Source organism: Nycticebus coucang, chromosome Y, assembly GCF_027406575.1.
Source record: "Nycticebus coucang isolate mNycCou1 chromosome Y, mNycCou1.pri, whole genome shotgun sequence".
Classification (NCBI taxonomy): domain Eukaryota; kingdom Metazoa; phylum Chordata; class Mammalia; order Primates; family Lorisidae; genus Nycticebus; species Nycticebus coucang.
The window spans coordinates 30,933,120-30,952,526 of NC_069805.1; the positions used below are offsets into that span (position 1 = coordinate 30,933,120).

Below are 19,407 nucleotides of genomic sequence, written 5' to 3' on the forward strand. Positions count from 1 at the left end.
AAATTAAGAAGGCATTACATTTGTCTTCGTGTTACCATTTTCAGTCTATTTTTTAACCTACAGCCTTCGATGCCCAGAAAGAAAAGTGAGTAAAGGTGTATTGCTGTCCAACAAATCCTTCACGTTCTTCTTCACAATATGTCTTTGTCTCTTCAATGGCTTGTAATGATTATGATCTTGCAGGCACTTCCCATAAGCTATCTGTGCATTATTAATGAAGTTCTATGGCGGGAAACGTCCATCACTGTAATGATTCTTGAATAGCATAGATTCATTCAAACTAACAATGCATATGAGTTTGTCACAGTTTTAACATATGCATTCTTCTTGCAGATGGTTGAAAAAGAAGGTTATCTTCAAAAAGCTAAAATTGCAGATGGAGGAAAGAAACTAAGGTAATAAAAAGTTCTTTGACCCACTTTTATATAACTATGCTAGTTCCTGTATCCTTAACTTGTATCACTGCTATTGTTTGGGAAGCAAGGCCCTATGGTAACAGACTGGTCCCTTTTGCTACCACTATGATCAACATTATTTTTAATATAATTGTAGTTTTTGAAGAAAGGCACAACAGTACATATTATTACACAGAGCATACAGATATGAAATGCTTCTTGTCCTTTTAAAGTATAAGTTCTTTAAAAAAAATTAAAGGAAGTAAGGCAATGGATCTTGATTTCTGGGATTAACAGATTTTGGAATAAAAGGACTTATTTGCATTACATAAAAATTTCCTGGAGGGTGCAGTGAGTGTCTCATGCCTGTAATTCTAGCACTTAAGGATTCAAGGCAGAAGGATTCCTTGAGCTCAGGAGTTTGAGAGCAGCCTGAACAAGAGTGAGACCCTGTATCTACAAAAAAAAAGAAAAATTAGCTAGTAGTGGTGGTATATGCCTGTAGTGCAAACTACTCTGGAGGCTAAATCAGGACAGTCTCTTGAGCCCAGGAGTTTAAGTCTATAGTGAACTATAATTGGTCCACTAGACTTCAGCTTCAGACTGGGCAGCAGAGCAAGACTCTGTCTAAAAAAGAAAAAAACGAAAAAAAAAATCCCTACAGTAAATTAGGGGAGCAATTGTTTAAAGGATGAAGTAGTTGAACTATATTTTTAGATAAGTAAATCAGGACCCTTTCTTACCTCACCAACAGCATGGATAAAAGAATCCTCATGGTTTAATCTCATTTCCCACGTCAACCCTTCACTGGGGCTTGATGGGAGAAAGAAGGTAACATCATTGGTCAATCCTACTCTCCAGCCTCATGCAAAGAAGATGGGGGGTCGGGGGGTGGGGGGGAGGGGTATTACAAGAAACCAAGATGATGCCCTACTATGGGGGTTATGTAAAGTATCCTTGCCGATCCATAGCAAACTTTGTAACATCTCTGAGAAGGCAGGGCCAGGAGGAAGCAAAGGACCAGAATAGGGCCCTTCCCCTAACCCACTCACATGAATATGATTTTTGGTAGTTGTGATCATTGTATACTATTGTGTACTTGCTTTATTTGCTTTTACTTTAATATGTTGTTGTACAATTTGCATGCTGCAGTTTAATTTCATATAAACATTTGCAGGCAGTTTCATTATTTCAATCTATTTGTAAACTATTATGCATTCTTTCAGCTTTTCTCACTTAAAGTTATACAAATTTTAGTTTTTCCTTTTTTTTTTTTCCTTTTTTTATTTTCACCATAGATATACAGAATTGAGTTTGTGGCCTTGTGTTATCATTACTCTGGGAATGATGTCTAACTGGTTTTATTTTATTTTTTGTTTCTAATCCTCACTTCCATCCCCTTTAGACCTCCAATTTAATGCATTTAATGTGTGTTCATCAAATCCACTTTCATATATATATGTATGTATCAGAATATCTGTGTCACCTTAAAAGTAGTGTGTAGTTGTGTGTATGTGAATGTGTTGTATTGCATAAGCATTTTTGTGTAGTAAATTACATTATGGTTCTTACTACTTTCATTCAACGTTAGTGTTTGGACATCTTTCTATGGTGCTAGACAGACCTGTGTTTCTTAACCATGGGGAAAATAAGTCATTAGGTGATTTTGTCATTGTGCAAACTTCATAGAGTGTATTTACACAAACATACATGGTATGGCCTATTACACACCTAGGCTGTCGCTCACTCCCAGGCTACACATTTACCATGTTACTACACTGAGCACTGTAGACAATCTTAACATAATTTGTGTGTGTGTGTATCTAAACATATCTAAACATGGAAAAGGTAAAACATTGTACAATGATGTTACAATGAACAGGATGTCACTAGATGACGGGGATTTTTCAGCTCCATTGTGATCGTATAGGACCAACATCTATATATGGTCTGTGTTTGACTGAGGCATTGTCATACAGTATATGAATGTATTCAAAGCTAGGTCATTTTTCCCAATTACTGCCCTTTGCACCCTGTGCAAAGACACTGTGGTTAATGATGACCTGCATATATGACGGTGATCTCATAAGATTATAATATTGATTTTTACTGTTCCTTGTCTATGTTTGGGTACAGATCTAAACACACTTACCATTGTCTTACAGTTGTCTACAATATTCAGACTGTACAGGTTTGTAACCCAGAAGCCATAGGCTATAGCACAGCCTAGGTGTGTAGTGGGCTATACCATCTAGGTTTGTATAAGGACAGTCAATGGTTTTCATACAATGATAAAAGTACCTAAGCTTAGACACATTTCTCCAAATGTCATTAAGTGACACATGACTATATACTAAATTTTACTTACCCAGTCCCTCAGGTACAAACCTGCAGTGGCCCCTATGAAAAATGCTGGTCATTTAACTGATCAGCAGTAACTAATTTCATATCCATAACATGTAAGAGGTCTCTCCCCCATAAAGTATATGGTAAAGAAGGTAGTACATATGGCTGCATAAAACCTGTTTTTCCTTCATATTCCCAAGCAAGATAAGTTGTACTTTGCATAACTCCAGTGACTGAACCGAGACCAATTAAAGAAGAACCAGTTTTCTGAACTGGCCAAGCCTGGGGCCAGTCGGAGGCCGCAATACAGGTTCTGTCAGCTCCTGTGTCCATCAGTCCTTTAAATACTTTACCTTCTATTTTTATTTTTAGAAATGGTCGATCATAGAAGTCATGAATAAGGGCCACACATTCTTGATCAGTAGATCCGAACTGACCTTGTCCTCTAGCCTTTTTTAAGTGAGAAGCAGGTAGTGGCACATATGGTAACAGAAGTAATTGTGCAATTCTTTGCCCTTTATGTATTTGAGTAGTTTCTACTAAAGCCTTAACCATAACTTTAATTGTGTTTTGTGTGTCTGAATCAATTACTCCTGGAATAACTTCAAAATGTTTAGTATAGTTGGAACTTCTCCCTATTATAAGACCAACTGTCCCTGGCAACAACTGTCCTTTGACGGCAGTGGGAATTAAAGTGACACCGTCCCATTTGGATAAAATTACATCCTTTTCACTAGCAAGATCCAAGCCTGCACTCCCAGGAGTGCCCCGTGAAAGGTCATGAATAGTAAATTCAGGGGCTTGAGGATTCAATGCAGATGAAGGCTGTGTGTTACAAGCTACAGCCTGCTCTCCCTTGGGGTCTGGGCTGGGAGAATGCCCCTTATCTAGTTTTTTGATCTCTGTATGTTCTGCTCTCCAGCAGCAGCATCGCCCTTGTCGGACAAGGGGGTTCCATCCTTATGAAACTTAGATTTACATTCATTTTTCCAGTGTCTGCCCTTCTTACAGCGAGGGCATAAGCCTGGGGGATCCCCCCTTGGCTTATTGGTGTTGGACCGTTTACAGTCCTTCTGAATGTGTCCCGGTTTTCCACAATTGTAGCAAGTAGGTATTGCATGTGGCGGGTCACAACTATAACAAGTATTGCTAGGGTTCTGTTGTCCCCTTCCTCCTTTATTAAAGGAATTTTTCACATATGAGCTAAATTTCTGACCTTGCATTGCTGCAGCAAATGCCATACCTTGGACAATTGCCGGTGAGGCATCTATACATGCTTTAACATAATCTTGTAATGTGCCTGTCTTTCTGACAGGGCGTATTAGATCTTGGCACAGCGTGTTGGCATTTTCCCAAGCCAATTGCTTGAGCAATAATGTTGTTCCCTCAGATGGTGGGAGCATTCTATTGATGGCTTCTTCCAGCCGAGAAATAAATTCAGGGTATGCTTCTTCCACGCCCTGCTTTATGCCTGCTAAGGTAGTACTTTTGGTTCCCGGAGGGGGGAGCTTACGCCATGCAGCAACAGCATTTTGCGTAATTAACTCTAGAAATTGGCGTGGGATAGTGGTCTGAGCTTCAGTAGAAGCAAAATCATCCGTTCCCAACAACATTGACATGGTGGGCTGTAATCCCCTCTTTCCTTGATACTGCTTAATAGTTTCTCTTGATCTATCCTCATATTCTGTTCTCCATAAAACATATTCTCCCGGAGAGAGTGTGGCTTTGGCCGTTTGTTGCCAATCATAGGGAGTAAGCCACAGGCTGCCTATTATTTCTACAACTTGAAGAATATAGGGGGCAGATGCTCCCGAAGTACGAACAGCCTGCTGCAATTCTTTTAATGTTTTTAAAGGCAGAGGTTCCCAGACCAGTGTTGCATTCTCGTCATCGGGCAATTTGACCGGAAAAGCGAAAGTAAAATCACCTTGCTGACGGGCTTCACGTATAGCAGCCTGAAAGCCCGTAGGGGGCAGTGGGGGCCACGGTGCACGTGGACGAAGAGCCCGCGGGGCTGGTCTGGTCCTTGCCATGTTAATAAATGCTGCCGGGGGATTTCGGTGATGATCGAAAAAATCACCGTCTGTATCCTCCTTTGCCATCTCATCCACCAAATCCCACTCATCATTATCAGACAAATCATCATTTTGTGGCGGTGGCGGCAATAGATCTTTTAGAGTCGGCGCGGAGGGAACTATTCCCTCAGTACGTGGCGCTGGCTCAGGCTCCGCAAGAGCCTCTGGAGGTACTTCATCATAAATGGGTGCTGCTTTAGCCTCGGGGCTTTCAGCCTCGGAAGCGGTTTCTCTTATAAACGCCTCCAAAAATGTATTGTCAGTTAAAAGTTCTCTAATTTGCAACCATAAGGGAAAGGCTTGTGGGGGTAAAGTTTGCTCCCCGTGTGACTGCACATGAGCTCGCATCTCCCGTCCCACTCTTTTCCAATCAGATAGAGATAGTGATCCCTCCTCCACAAACCAAGGACTAACCAATTTTATAAAATGCATGAGCTCCTCCAACCGTTTGAGGGACACATGAAATCCATTCTTAACCAACAAACGCTGTAACATGACACTTAACATACGTTCCTCCTTGATCAATGCGTGCCCCATGGTACCTGCTGATTGCTCACACTTAACCGGTCAGCCTTTACCGGCGGGACTGCAGCTCCCTGGTGAGAGTCGCCTTCAACCTGAGAAAAGATAGAAGAGGGGGAAAGAATACCTGTCCATCATCCCTGTTCGGGCGCCACCTGCCGCGGACCACCCTGTCGGTGGGCTTCAGTCCGAGAGAGAGCAGGGAAACGGAGTCAGGTTGGTTGAAAGGTCGACGCAGGAATGACAGTCTGACACACAGCACTTGGTGAAGTATGCAGCTGCAAAATTTACTGAGAACATCTGTTGGTATTTATACATTTTCTTTCCAAGGTTCAAACAATGTAATCTTTATTTTGCTTATGCTTGCAAATTATCTTTGTGTCTGCATATGCGGTTTATCATGCATTACATGTTTTCAAGGTTTTCGTTCTCCGGAGGGTGGTTTATCAGTAACACCTGGTTACTCCCTCTTATCTTAGGAATGTCAAGGCTTGCAACTCCTCCCAGTCCTGCAACTCTTCTCAGTTTCTTATAATCTTTTTAAAACAGCTTGATATATTCCTTTATGTATAATGCTTGACTACTTCTATATATATTTTCTATATATTTTTACTCTTATTAGTAACTATACCTTGATTCATAATTGATTGTTTGTCAAACATTAAAGTTCCCTATTGATTTGTATTACATATGAAAATTAGTGAAGCAAGATGTTTTTCTAAGTAAAGTTTTACTGCAGGTGGTGATGGTGCATGTCGTGATGGAACATCTTGTTTGCTGTGCCTGCATTGTCTCAGTTCACTGACATTTATGGTGGGAAAGTTCTGTTGTGCAGGTTTTCTTGGAGCCATTGAGTCTGGCACAGTCACACTTTTTGTGCTGTTTCTGGACCAGCTACCTTTGTGTTCATTCTTACAAGACTTATTGCTTACTTATCAGGACAAACAGACATTCAGTCTAACATGTACGTACATTGTAACAGAAAGCCATACCCTTAGATTAATGCGATAGAAAACGGCATGCTGGGCAACATTTCTGTTGCTGCGCACACTGGGGGTGCTGGGGGCTCAGCTCCGGGGAGGACAGACCTCCTTTCCGTCATCTTACAATGCGGACAGCGCCACCTCGCTGCGGCACGGTGCCGAGGGTGCGGCACAAACTCTAAACTTCCTCTAACTCATTCCATCCAAGACAACATTTCAATGAATCACACATATGTGTCCTTTTAACCTGTTAGGAACTCTCAGGGTAATATAGCCAGGAGCACAGATCACTTGGTGTTAAGTTATGTACATTTGTAAATCCACTGAATACCACTGCCAGACTTTCTCCTGAATGAGTGCCCCTGTTCACATAACTGCTCTGCAGTGCAGAAGGGATCTCATTTCCCATAATCTCATCAGCATACGGCATTATCTTACTCTCTTACTTCACTAAATTGGTGGCCATAGAATGTTACCTCAATGTCACTTTTATTTGTATTCTGCTGACTGGTATTGCAGTTGAACAACTTTGTCTGTTTAGAGTCATTCAGATTCTGCATTCTAAGAATTGCCTATTTATAAACTTTGATTATTTTCTATTGAGGTTTTTCCTTTTATTTATAAATTGAGGAAACTCTTAATATATTTCTGATAACATTTTGACAAATTTTGATATTGGAAATATCTCCTACAAGTTTATGGTGGTTTTTGTTTGTTTGTTTTTATTGTAAATACTTCACATATTGAATATTGTATGTATAATCAACAAGATAATAACGTATGCTATCCTACCGTGTTGATGGTCTGTAATATACCGAATCATTTCTACTGTCCTTTAAAATTTGATTTTTAAGTTGAGTTCAGTTTTATGCTAATACTTATAATTACAGTGAACCCTCCTACTGCTTATCAATTATTATTTTATATTTTCTAGAGATCAATGCTAAACTTGGACTACTTGATCAAATTACATGACCTTTTTTTATGACTCGTATTTTGTATTCCCATATTGCTTTACACTTTCATCACTAACACCAAAAATGTTGTTTACTTATAACTTTAAAAATCATGTTTTGATCACATGATTTAATCTTGTTTTAATCACATTTATAATTTAGCAACTAATAATATACCATACTTGGTATAATTTGTATTTTTATGTAAAATTTCCTTTGATAGGCTTTGTAACATTTCTCAACAATCTTTATATCTTTTTATAAATTTTAATGAGTTAATAGGCAATATTAATAGATGCTTACTCTGTCAAGAACTTGGCTAAATGTTTTACAAGTTTTAAGTAATAATTATTAATACAATGTAAACTCTATTATTACTTAGTATTGTACAAATGGAGAGTCTTGGTCACCTGTATTAACCTCTCCTTTCTCCTATTTTATGCAGACTTAGTATGACAGAATTTAGTCCTGCCTTCTGCTTGAAATATGTTTGTTTTTTATCTTTTGCTTTCATCTGTTTGAAGTCAAGGACTAAAAATTATCTTTTTATCTCAGGACATCAACTGTACTAAAGACTTCAATTTTCACTTAATAAATATCATTTTATTAATTTCTACAACGTTTTCTGCTCATAAATCCATTCTAGATTATCTGTACTTTGTGCTGTTTTCTTATCTTCCATTTTCCTCCTTCTTGTTTTCTCTTTTATTCGTATTTAATTATTTCTATTTCTATCTAAGGAAATGTTGGCTGATCCCTAAGTATGAACAGGAGAGGCTACAAGGAAGATGAATTCCTTGGCTATATCTTACATTCAAAAAAGATCATACATTTAGGCTTATTTTGGAATGAGGTTGTACACATTTCCTTGGTGACACACTGGTAGATTTAAAAGCAGGATATATTCAAGATTCGGCTCTGCACCCATAGCACAGTGGTTACAATGCCAGTCACATACACCAAGGCTGGCAGGTTCGAACCCAGCCCAGGCCAGCTAAACAACCTTGACAACTGCAACAAAAAATAGCCGGGTGCTGTGGTGGGCACCTGTAGTCCCAGTTACTTGGGAGTCTGAGGTAAGAGAATCACTTAAGCCCAAGAGTGTGAGGTCGCTGTGAGCTGTGATGCCACAGCACTCTACCAAGGATGACATAGTGAGACTCTATCTCAAAAAAAAAAAAAAGGAATATATTCAGCATTCAACTTCAATTTTAATTTTGAACATCAAAAATCTACGTCAGTTTTTCTGATTAAGTTTAGGAATTTATTTAAAGATGTCCATCCCCCAAACTGTGAGTAACCCTGTCCTCTCTAAAATTCTACAAGCCCCTAGTAAAGTTAATTTCAATGCACTATTTCAACATGCTCTGCTAGCCTCTCCCTATGCACCCAGTCAGTCCTTCTCCTTAGCCGGCTCCTTTGTATGTCATACTTCTTATTACATGTAGATTCTTCCTCTGTTCTCTTGCTCAGAAAGAAATACTTGGGAGTGAAGACATGGACATAAATATGGGTATTAAAAAAAATGCAGAACAGGGCAGTGCAGTGGTTATGTCTGCTAGTGCCTGCTTTCATCCTAAACTTTGTTTGCTTGAACAATTGTTATTTAGAATGGACTTCCTGTGATACTAAGGTGCCTGCCTAATGCAAACATATCTTTTCTTTAGTATTTTCTGCTCAGGATCATAATAAATGCTTCATGGCTATATCTGTCTTTCTCAATTTCTTGCAACACTGACAGAAATGTGTGTCCTTTATACTTCACTGTCTCTTTAACACACCTTTTAGCAGTCATAAATCATAAGAAGCTTAGAATGTGAGAGAGAAAATACATTCCTAGACCTACCAGTTTGAGAACAAGTCTGAACATTTAACAGTGTCAGAGTGATTTTGCAGTAAATCAGTCAGAGACACTAGAGTAAATCACTTTCACTTCCATCACTGGTGCAGAATCAAATCAAATCCAGCATGACCAAGTCAGGTAAAAAAGGCAGATGGCCCAAATAGGGGAGGCTAAAATTTGCAAAGTAATCACATGTGTGTTTTCCTCTGGCTTTTTTGGTTTGTCAATGTGTTGTTACCTCAAGAAGGCATAAGAGAAGTGAGTGTAGAATATAAAGCTTTGGTGTTTAGAGCAAGCAAATGTGTTAAACCTAGAGCTGAAGCTAACAGATTCTTAGAATGGCAATGAAAAATTTAAGGGCGGTTTTCCATCAAGCTTTCTTCCAGACGAGCAGTGACAAAGTTGCTGTTATTATGTGCTGCCATCCGGTGTTCATTGTGTAGAATGTCAAGCTGATGTCCACACTGAGTTTTTGGTTATTGTTTTATAGGTGCTTTTTGTGTTTGTTTTCAGTTTAATTTGGTTTTCTTTTTGGCATTTTGCAACTTCACAACTCAAGATCTGTTTTTAGGAAAGTTTTGTGAAGGGTTTCACTTGGATAAATGCCCCACTGATTGCATAAATTATATATAATTGCCCTAATACAAATTTAGTTCTCCCCCCTTCCTAATTGTAGTCAGTACCTTTCTCCCCTCTGAGATGCGATTTTTTTCTGTGTGTCAAAATATTAATAAAATAAACACCTGAATTTCTTGTCCTGGTATCTGTTTCCTGCCCTGAGTCACTAGGATTAATCCTTTACCTGATTTCCTATAAATCTGTCTGGAGACCGGGGACTGCCTCGCTTATTCATGGGACTTTGGATTTACTAAAATTAGATATTTTTTGAACGGTATGTCTTATTTACCCCTTACATCTATCTCACAGCTTGATTTTTATCTCTTCCTGTGAAAAAATAGAAAAGAATGCTCTCCAAGTTGTGATGAAATGTGCGGACCTGACTGGGTATGGAATGGATGGCAGGCGGGGATAAAGGGTTTGCAGGGCAACACCAGGGGACAATCCAGGTCAAGCTAAGAGTGACTTTGCTCCAAGGGAGAAAGAAGGTCTGGCAATTCTTTGGAAACAGTTCTGTGACTCCCTCTCTTAGCTCCTACATTGAGGCCCCACACAGGCAAGCTGAGCACAACTGAAGGGTGGGCTGTATGCCACCTTCTCTGGGGAGGCTGGAATGAGCAGGGGCCTCAGGGTCTAGGAGGCTTGGTGGTTGAACCCCATCTTTATGACTTATTTGCCCTTGGTGAGAATGCAACATCCCTATGCTTCAGTTTTCTCATCCATAATATGAGGTTAAGCCCACCTACTGAAATTATTTGGAGGATTATTTCTTTCCATGATTATTTCCCATCTTTCTATAGTTAGAGGTAAAATTTTTTATGTATCTCTTATTTTCCTTAATATTTTAAGCCCTGAGAATTGTGTTTAGCATGTTGTAAATGTTTAGCAGGTACTTATGACTGGTTTAGTGATTAAATTACATGATTCATATAGAATACCAGGCGCCATGTGTGGCACACCATGGGGCCCAAAGCAAGCTCATAATATTTGTGTAGGTATGAGACATAGGAAGACCCTTGGAAGAAGCTCAGGGATCAGCCACTAGAATTATATATTGGAAAAATAGCCTAAATGTTCAGGGTTAAATAATTTAGGGAAAAAAGGAATGCTAGCAGTGCTGTATTAAAATAGTAAAGAACAAAGAAGGGAAATTTAACTTTTTTTCTCTTTTTTTCTTTGTCTTTGTTGGTAAACAATAGTCAACACAGAGCAGGAAAAATCTTGATGCATGACCCTTTGAAATTTGAAAATCCATATATACCTGTACTTTTACTCAAAAAACCTTTAATGATCAACTACTGAAGGTCACATACTGTGCCCCATCCTGGAAAGGACCTAAAAGACCAGAGATGGTGTCTCTCTTTGTGGGTGCAGGGAGACTGGGGGATTAGACGAACTTTTATTATTCTAAAAACAACTTCATTTTAGAAAGGTTTATTTGAAAAATTTTATCCAAAACTGCTAGACTCACCTGTCCTGGCTAAGTCCTTTAAGCTTACAGAAGTTACTCACTTTCTGAGGTGTCACCCAATACACTGAATAGCAGTCACCTATAGTTACTTGGTTGCATATGGAAAATATTAAAGGTTTCACTTGGAGCAAAATCTTGCCAACTGATTCTTCCCATCTTCTCTCCAGGGATGACAGTGTCTCACTGTGTTAAGTAACTGAGTGAAAAGGCCATTCCGCTGAGATCCTAAGAACTATTCCATCACAATTAGTCAAACATATCAGAATGAGGAATGGACTGAACAGATATTGTATGGACAATGATCAAGCTGCTAGAGTATTTTGTTCAGAGAGGAAGGGTCAGACATGAGTCATAGGTTAAAAGTTGTTCCCATTAGATGAAGTCTCAGCTACTCCTAGACTACAGGCTCTTGACTCCCTTTCTGGTTTTATGATCCTTACCGAATACAGATGATTTGTTCCTTACTGAGACCAGAATAATCCCTTGTAGGAAAGAGACAGGTTCCACCCAGTTAGGAACATACACCTACTTCTGATTTCTTACGAGGAATAAAACGGTACGTGATCCTACTCCTTGAAACAGTACAAATTCTAAGGGAAGAGAGCTTGGGAGTGGTGAGTCTTTCCCCTAATTTTCTAATAAGAATAAGGTAAATTAGCTAATGACAGAATTCAGATGGCTGATATTTTGTCACAGGCTGTGCACACTAACTTTTATGATTTAATGATTTCAACCCAAACTATGTTGAAATTTGACATTGACAATATCCTTAACTAAGGTAGTACTGCTTCACCCTTTAAAAAAGTAATGAACAGATTATAAGTTTTGGAGTCAGGAAGACTGGGTTTAACTATAAATATAAAGGTATGACCTTAAGTACATCACCTAAACTCTCTGATCCTCATTTTCGTCCATTAGTAAATAAGGACATTATTCGTACCTTATCATTTTTTGATTGCGAAGTTAAACCTATGCTAAATGATCAAATTTACAGTAGGAACTCAAAATAACTTATGCTAGTTATTATTTTAAAAGAAATCATGGGGGGAAATGAAATGAAAGAAGGACATCTAAAAGGTTGTCAGCAGCATTTTATTCTTCATTTTGAAATGACATTCTTTCCAAGCAATAGATTTAAATGCTTTCACTTTTATTCTAATATGATAAAGATAATGTTTACAGTTTACGAACACAAAAAGAAATAGCACTGTATTTAAGGTGTCAAAGCAATTTATATTACTAAAGTTCCAAGACCTGTGGTTCCTACCCTCTCCAGCTCATTCTTCTGTTCACGTGATAAGAACACAGTTCACAGCAGTTCAAAGTCCTAATCAAGAACAATGAGATAATTGAATTTCATGCAACGTTAGTTCTAACCAGTTCCAGTTCCAACTTTAAGGAAGGAGAAGTTTTGCCAGAAAGTTTATAAACGATCAACATCTGAAACAGATTCAAATCAAAACCATTTAACCAGGACTTACTATAGATAGGACGCAAATAAGGTATAGTATCTCCTTGCCAAAAGATAAAAAATATAGTGGGAAATGTAACAGGCAGGTTAAATATGGATTCGTCATGTGTGAGGGTGTTCCATACTCTCTCATCACATATGGTTAAAATAATAAAATAAGGATGCTCACAGAAGATGCCCAGACTAGACCAGCAGTCTTTCTAACGTTTCTCTTTCTGCTGTTTGGGGCCATGTAATATTACAACCTGTAGCATATGAAAGCTATGGCTCCTTCAGTTCACCTTGCAGCTACCGGTACCTAAAAGGAGAAATGAGCAGTAGGGCAGAAGAAAACACCTATATGATTTTCTTCCTGCGTTACTTCTTTACATCTTTTCATTATTTAATTGAAAAATTGACTCTTCATTTAAAGACAAGAGGATCCAAGAACGTGATGTTTGTATTTCTATGTTGGAAAATACACATTGTGTTTCTTGTGTGTCTGTTTATCCTGTTCTTTTTTATAATAACACAATGACGCGTCGTTAAAAAAGCGTCAGACGTGTAAGAGCAACCTAATTCTTGCAAACACTAACCTTGCTGAATCAAAGCTGTCTTTTCATCAAGATCCTAGATTCTAAGAGACAAATGGAAATAAATGACACAAAGTTGTTGAATGGTCATTTAAAAAATATGTTTGTGGGGTTTTCTATTGACCCGAATGAAATCTTTCTGTAAATATTTTAAAAGTTGAATTCAACTATTTTAAAGTTAATATTAAGCCAAAGCAAGCTGCAGCAATATGATATAATGGATAGAAACTTATGTATATTAATCTCCTTAATGCTTTGTCATCTAAAAAGAATACTTTTCACAACACAAACACACACATAGTCTAACTGTAGAAATAATGTATGCTTAATGTAGAAAAGTTGGTAAACACCAAAAAATATAAAGGAAAAGAAAAAGCCATGATTTTACTACCTGATTTAAGTATTATCATAGTCAGACTTTTTTCCATGCCAAAGTGCACTCACCAATTCAATAAATATATATTGTGTTTCTATTCTGTCCAAGGCAGTATGCTAGGAACTGCGGATACCTCTATAAAGATGAAATTGTTTTTACCATTTGGGAACTTATTTTTTTAATGGGATAAGAGAGAATGAAATTTTAAAAATATTTTAAAATTTATTATAAGTAATATACAAGGAAGTCATGGAGGCACATTTGAAAAAGCAATATCTTGTCTTTTAATGAATGGAATTAATGATCAGAAGGGGCCTCTTTGCCTACTTTCCCTAGTAATGGAGGCCTGTTCATGTCCATGGTGAATGTATCCCACTTTATAAACTTTCTTACTCTGTAAGCCTACCTTTCTCATCCTCAAAAAACTGTTTCCTGCTTCCTTAAAAATGATAATAATAATCAGAAAGGTTTCAGATGGGTGACGAAGACAGCACAGCATGGAGTTTTGGACTATAGATTGCATTATGGTTTGCATTAAAATCTTCCCATGTCAGTATTCTTCTGAAGTGTAGGGTTCATTATTTCATTATATGAATCTACCATATGCAATTTACTTAACTAATCTCTTATTTTTTGATATTTTTGGTACAGAATTAACAAATAATGATGTACATTTGTTTCTAAACATACAGCCTTAACAATGAGTGAGATATTTTTCTTTAGAATAAATTTAAATTAATAGTAATGAACACGTAAAGGCAAAAGATATGCATATTTTTAAAGATTGTTTTAAAAATATATTGTCAATGGCACTCCAGAAAGGACATACCAGTTTATACTCCCACCTAATGGGAGTATAAACTCCCATTTCCTATACTCTCATTAACCCTAGATGTTATCATTCCTTTTAATCCTGGACAAATTGATGGGCAAAGAGGGAAAAAGTATGCCTCTGTGTTTGTTTGCATTTCTTTGATTTCCAGTGAGATTCAACATTATGAAAATATTTTAAATTAAGCAATGACATATGAGCTGGTTAGTTTTTCATCCTCTGAAATATACTAAACCAATGAAGAGAAGACAAAATGAAGGAAGGGATTCTGATTTCTATTTTTACTTTGCTATTTTTGGCTTGATGTAGAAATATAGACTTTTTATGAGAGCAAGGCACATGGTTACATAAAAATAGGAATTTTAGTAGTTGGAAAAGATTTCAGGAAGATTTATAAATTGAAAAACTTTTACTATAAAGACCATGCTTTTCAGTAATTACAGAATGTCTTTATTGTCACCTAAATTTCATGGCACCTATAGATTTTAATAAAGAGAATACTTCCAGGAAGAGTAGTTAAAAATAACAATGGTATTTACTCATTCCAAATGTTGCTCATACTGTATCTGTAAATGATTTCTTCAACTGATAATGCTTTTTTCCTCTTTGTTTTTTCCTAAGGAAAAACTGGTCTACTTCCTGGATTGTTCTTTCTAGTAGAAAAATTGAATTTTACAAAGAATCCAAACAACAGGCTCTGTCCAATACGGTAAATAATTCTCTATTTCTACTGTTAATCATCTTTTCAGAAATATCGTTGTACTAAAAGTTTGGTTTTGTCAGAAATCACACTAAAACTTCCAAGCTACCAACATCTGAAATCAGATGGAGAAAATGACTCAATAAACTTTTAATCAGATGAAGGGAAATAGAACTTAGTGTCTATTTTATTAAGTGGTGCATTTGGAGAATAATCACAAAATGAGATGAATGGTGAGCAGCTATATAGTAATGTGAAGGTAACACTTCAAATTAAGGTGCCATTTATAAATATGTTATTCTTATTTATGAAATGATCACTAAATGTAGCTACTTGCTCAAATAATGTATTATAAAGAATGTTATAAAATGCATTAGTAATAAATGCTTAACGGATGATACCAAGGGAAGCTGTTTTAAAGAATAAGACATAAATTGTATTAAACCATGTATGTGCATCTTTAACACATGAATTTAAGTTGTTATCTAGCATGCTATAAAGTACTTCAGACATTAATAAATAATAATAAACTATTCATAAATGGCACCTTAATGTAGGGTGTTACCAATGAGGAAACACTCTACGTTAACAAAGTGATTTTTTTCCTTAGTCTAACTGTGACATTCACTATATAAAGCTAACCTTTCTCCACATTTCTGTGATTCCATCTAATGGAGCAAATATAATTTCTGTATCCTATAGTTATTACAAAGTGAAATTAGTAGGGTTTCTTCATTATACCTGGAGGAGGGCCTCATACATGCCTGCAGAGATTTCACAGTGATAGCTAGCAAGTGGAGGCAATTTGTTGGGGCCAATTCAAGCTCACAACCTTGCTACCCGAGCCAAGAGACACTGTAAGATGTAGAAGACAGTGGACAGGGAACATAACTGACAGCCTCCTGTTTAGGAAGGACTTCATAGCCCACTGGCCTGATGGACAAGGAGAGGGGTCGCCTGGCAGGAGTAAACCACAATAAACTAATTTATATTTGGCAGGTAATAAAACGATGGTAAATTCTTTGCTCTCCAGCCACTGTTGTGTTTGCTATGTAATCCTCTTTAAATAGGAAATAGAAAATCATTTGCTAGAAGATTTTTTTTTTTTAAGATTTTAGCAAGAACAAAAGGTAGCTTTTGGCTTGCTTCTGATAACTGCAATAGCCCTTATCCCCAGGTGGTGTGCTGATTTTGGAGTCTCAGTGTGGGCCAATCTGTAAACTAATTATGAATAAATTAAAAATATATCTCGGTTCTTTGTATTTTTAATTCAAACTGCCTGAGAAAATTGTTTTAGTATTTTGTTTTGTTTTTATTTTTGGCTACAGGAAGGTTGACATAATCTTTTTAAGAAAAATAAAGTACCCCTAAGGGCCAGGCACAAAACAACTCCCATCCACTTGCAGGTCCTTTGTCTTCCCTTTGAATAAGTTCTAAAGGGGAAGTCAGGAAGGAAGGAAAGTGGCTGGCCTTGCTGAGTTAGGCTGCTGAGAAGATGATCTTCATCCTGCTGAGTGAAAAGAATTCCACTGGGAGGAGAGTTTATGTGAATGTGTGGGATAATGGGAGAGATTAGATTCCATAGTAAAGCATTGGTTTATTTTTATTTTATTATTTTAATCTCTTCCTAACAGGAGATATAATTACCAGCTGTTTAATTTTATGCAGGTGAAAGAAAACTCCTTTTTAGATTGGAGGCAAACCCTGCAAGTTAGCTTACTAATTGCATCCCTCTAGTTCAACCTTCAGAATTATTGTAAATTGACAATAGACTTGACTTATAGAGGAAATTGGTTAACGTTTTTTTGGCAGTCCGTATTTATTACTTTTGGCCCTGTTTTCAATGCTTTGTACAGTTTCTCCAAAGCATTCATTGTCTTCAAAGTGAATTCAGGGCAGGAACTAACTGTTTTGTGGTAACGAGGAAGAGAATTACAGATTCGATTCATGTTTGTACTGCTGGAATTGTCTTGCTAGTCAACTTCTTGGATTCGTTTCTAACCAAGTATTAAAGGCCTAGTGGGACAGCCCACATTACCAGTTCTAGTCTCAGAGAAATGATAAAGATGACTGCCAGGCCTTGATTAAAGATGCTGTGGCTTTATTTTGGATGGGATTTATGCCCAAGTTTCTGAATTTCTCTTGCAACCCTTTATGCATGTCCTGGTGTTGTTAATTGTGCTTCTGGGAAAGTCTGTCCTTTCCTCCAAGGGATTGATAGAAGTTGCCTGAGTGAGTTAGGAAGGTGATTTAAAAGACTAAATGGCATTTTAATCTTTATACAAATGATCTTTGAATGTTAATGCTGTGGTGAAACAAAGCAGCAAAGTAGCTAGAGCAGAGTTTTGAAGTTGGACCTCAGGGATGTAATTCTAGTAGCTGACAAAGTTGCTCACTTCTTTGAACTTAAGACTCCTCACCTGTAAGATGAGAATGGTGACATTTGACAACAGAAAAAATAAGAGATGAAATTAATTAATAAAAATAAAAATACATAATGACTATAAAATAATTATGCTCTATTAATCATAATGTGGAAACAGCCTAAATGCCCACCAACCCAGGAATGGATTAACAAGCTGTGGTATATGTATACCAAGGAATACTATTCAGCCATTTAAAATAAAATGGAGACTTTATAGTCTTTGTATTAACCTGGATGGAAGTGGAACACATTATTCTTAGTAAAGCATCACAGAATGGAGAAGCATGAATCCTATGTACTCAATTTTGATATGAGGACAATTAATGACAATTAAGGACACGGTAGGGGTGGGGGAAGGGGAGAGCAGAGTGAGAAAGAAGGAGGGAGGGGTGGGGAAAGGAAGAGGAGAGAGAGGGAAGAAGGGAGGGGGTGGGGCCTTGGTGCATTCCACACCTTTTAGGGGCAAGACAGGATTGTAAGAGGGACTTTGCCTAACAAATGCAATCAGTGTAACCTGGTTTCTTATACCCTCAATGAATCCCCAATAATAAAATAATAATAATAATAAATGAATAAATAAATAAATATGTTGGCTGGGCTGGTGGCTCACACCTGTAATCCCAGCACTCTGGAAGCCTGAGATCAGGAGTTCCAAACCAGCCTGAACCAGCGAGAGCTCATCTTTAAAAATAGCTAGGTGTTGTGGCAGGCATCTGTAGTCTTAGCTACTTGAGAGGCTGAGGCAAGAGAATCTCTTGAGCCCAAGAGTTTGAGGTTGCTTTGAGCTATGACGCCACAGCACTCTACTGAGGGTGACAAAGTGAAACTCTGTCTCAAAAAAAAAAATACGTAAGTAAATATATTCTATGGTACATGATATAGTATAATTAGAACTTATTATTACCCTATATTAATTTTGCATTTGAACTGATTCAGATATTTATACAAGAGACATATTTAATTATGGAGACTACATAACGCACAGCCTCCAGAAATGAAAATGTATATCCATAAGCAGCATAAAATGTCATATGCGAGCACTAATACAGAAAATGAAGCCATCTATCCTCTGGGGCCCTAGATATAACTTCCTGCATGTCTATATGAAGTTTCCCAGAGCCCTATTTTCTTCCCTTGGCTCTTACCCTTACTGTTTTCACATTTAATATAGCATATTACAAAATGATCCCACATTCCATGTTTGGCTCCCTTCTTTCTGAATGAAGTTCTTTTAGTTCATATCTGTCTTACTCTCTTAGAGCTTCTATAACAGAATACCAGCAACCAACTGGTTGTTTTAAATAGCAGACATTTATTTCTCATAGTACAGGCACCTAGCAAATCAGGTGTCTGACGAGGGACTGCTTCCTGGTTTCCATTTAGCCATCTTCTCACTGTATCCTCACTCTACAGTAGAAAGTGAGAGAGAAAACTTTTACGTCTGTTAATATTAGGTCACTAGTTTGATTCTTGAGGTCTTTATTTTTATGACCTAAGTATCTCCTAATGGGCTTACTTTTCAATGTTATCAAATTGGGGTTTAGAATTTCAACATATGAATTTTAGGGGAACACAAACATTCACTCTACAATACCCAAGTCACATTTTTATCCAAAGCAGCTTTCCCCTGAAATAACCACAGAATCACTTCACTGGTATGTGTAGATTAGAGAATTATAGGCTCTTATTCCTCAGTGGTCTATTATAAGAGCTAGCAGACCGACCTCTTCTGGTTTTGTTTTTTTAGTAAGGACACTACATAGTAACCTGCCACCTACTATCATCACCATTTTATAACAGAAAGGACATTATAAAATACTCA

At 37.4% G+C, this 19,407-nt stretch overlaps 1 long non-coding RNA gene across 2 annotated transcripts in view; it reads left to right on the forward strand.

Moving 5' to 3' along the window:
* The first annotated feature begins 341 nt into the window (after positions 1-341).
* The window catches only part of LOC128579120 (uncharacterized), a 38,917-nt gene continuing 19,851 nt past the window's right edge, over positions 342-19,407 (forward strand). For both annotated transcript variants that reach the window (XR_008378050.1, XR_008378051.1), the window contains exons 1-2: positions 342-395; positions 15,082-15,169. This is a non-coding gene — a long non-coding RNA (uncharacterized LOC128579120). The remainder of the gene's footprint in view (positions 396-15,081; positions 15,170-19,407) is intronic.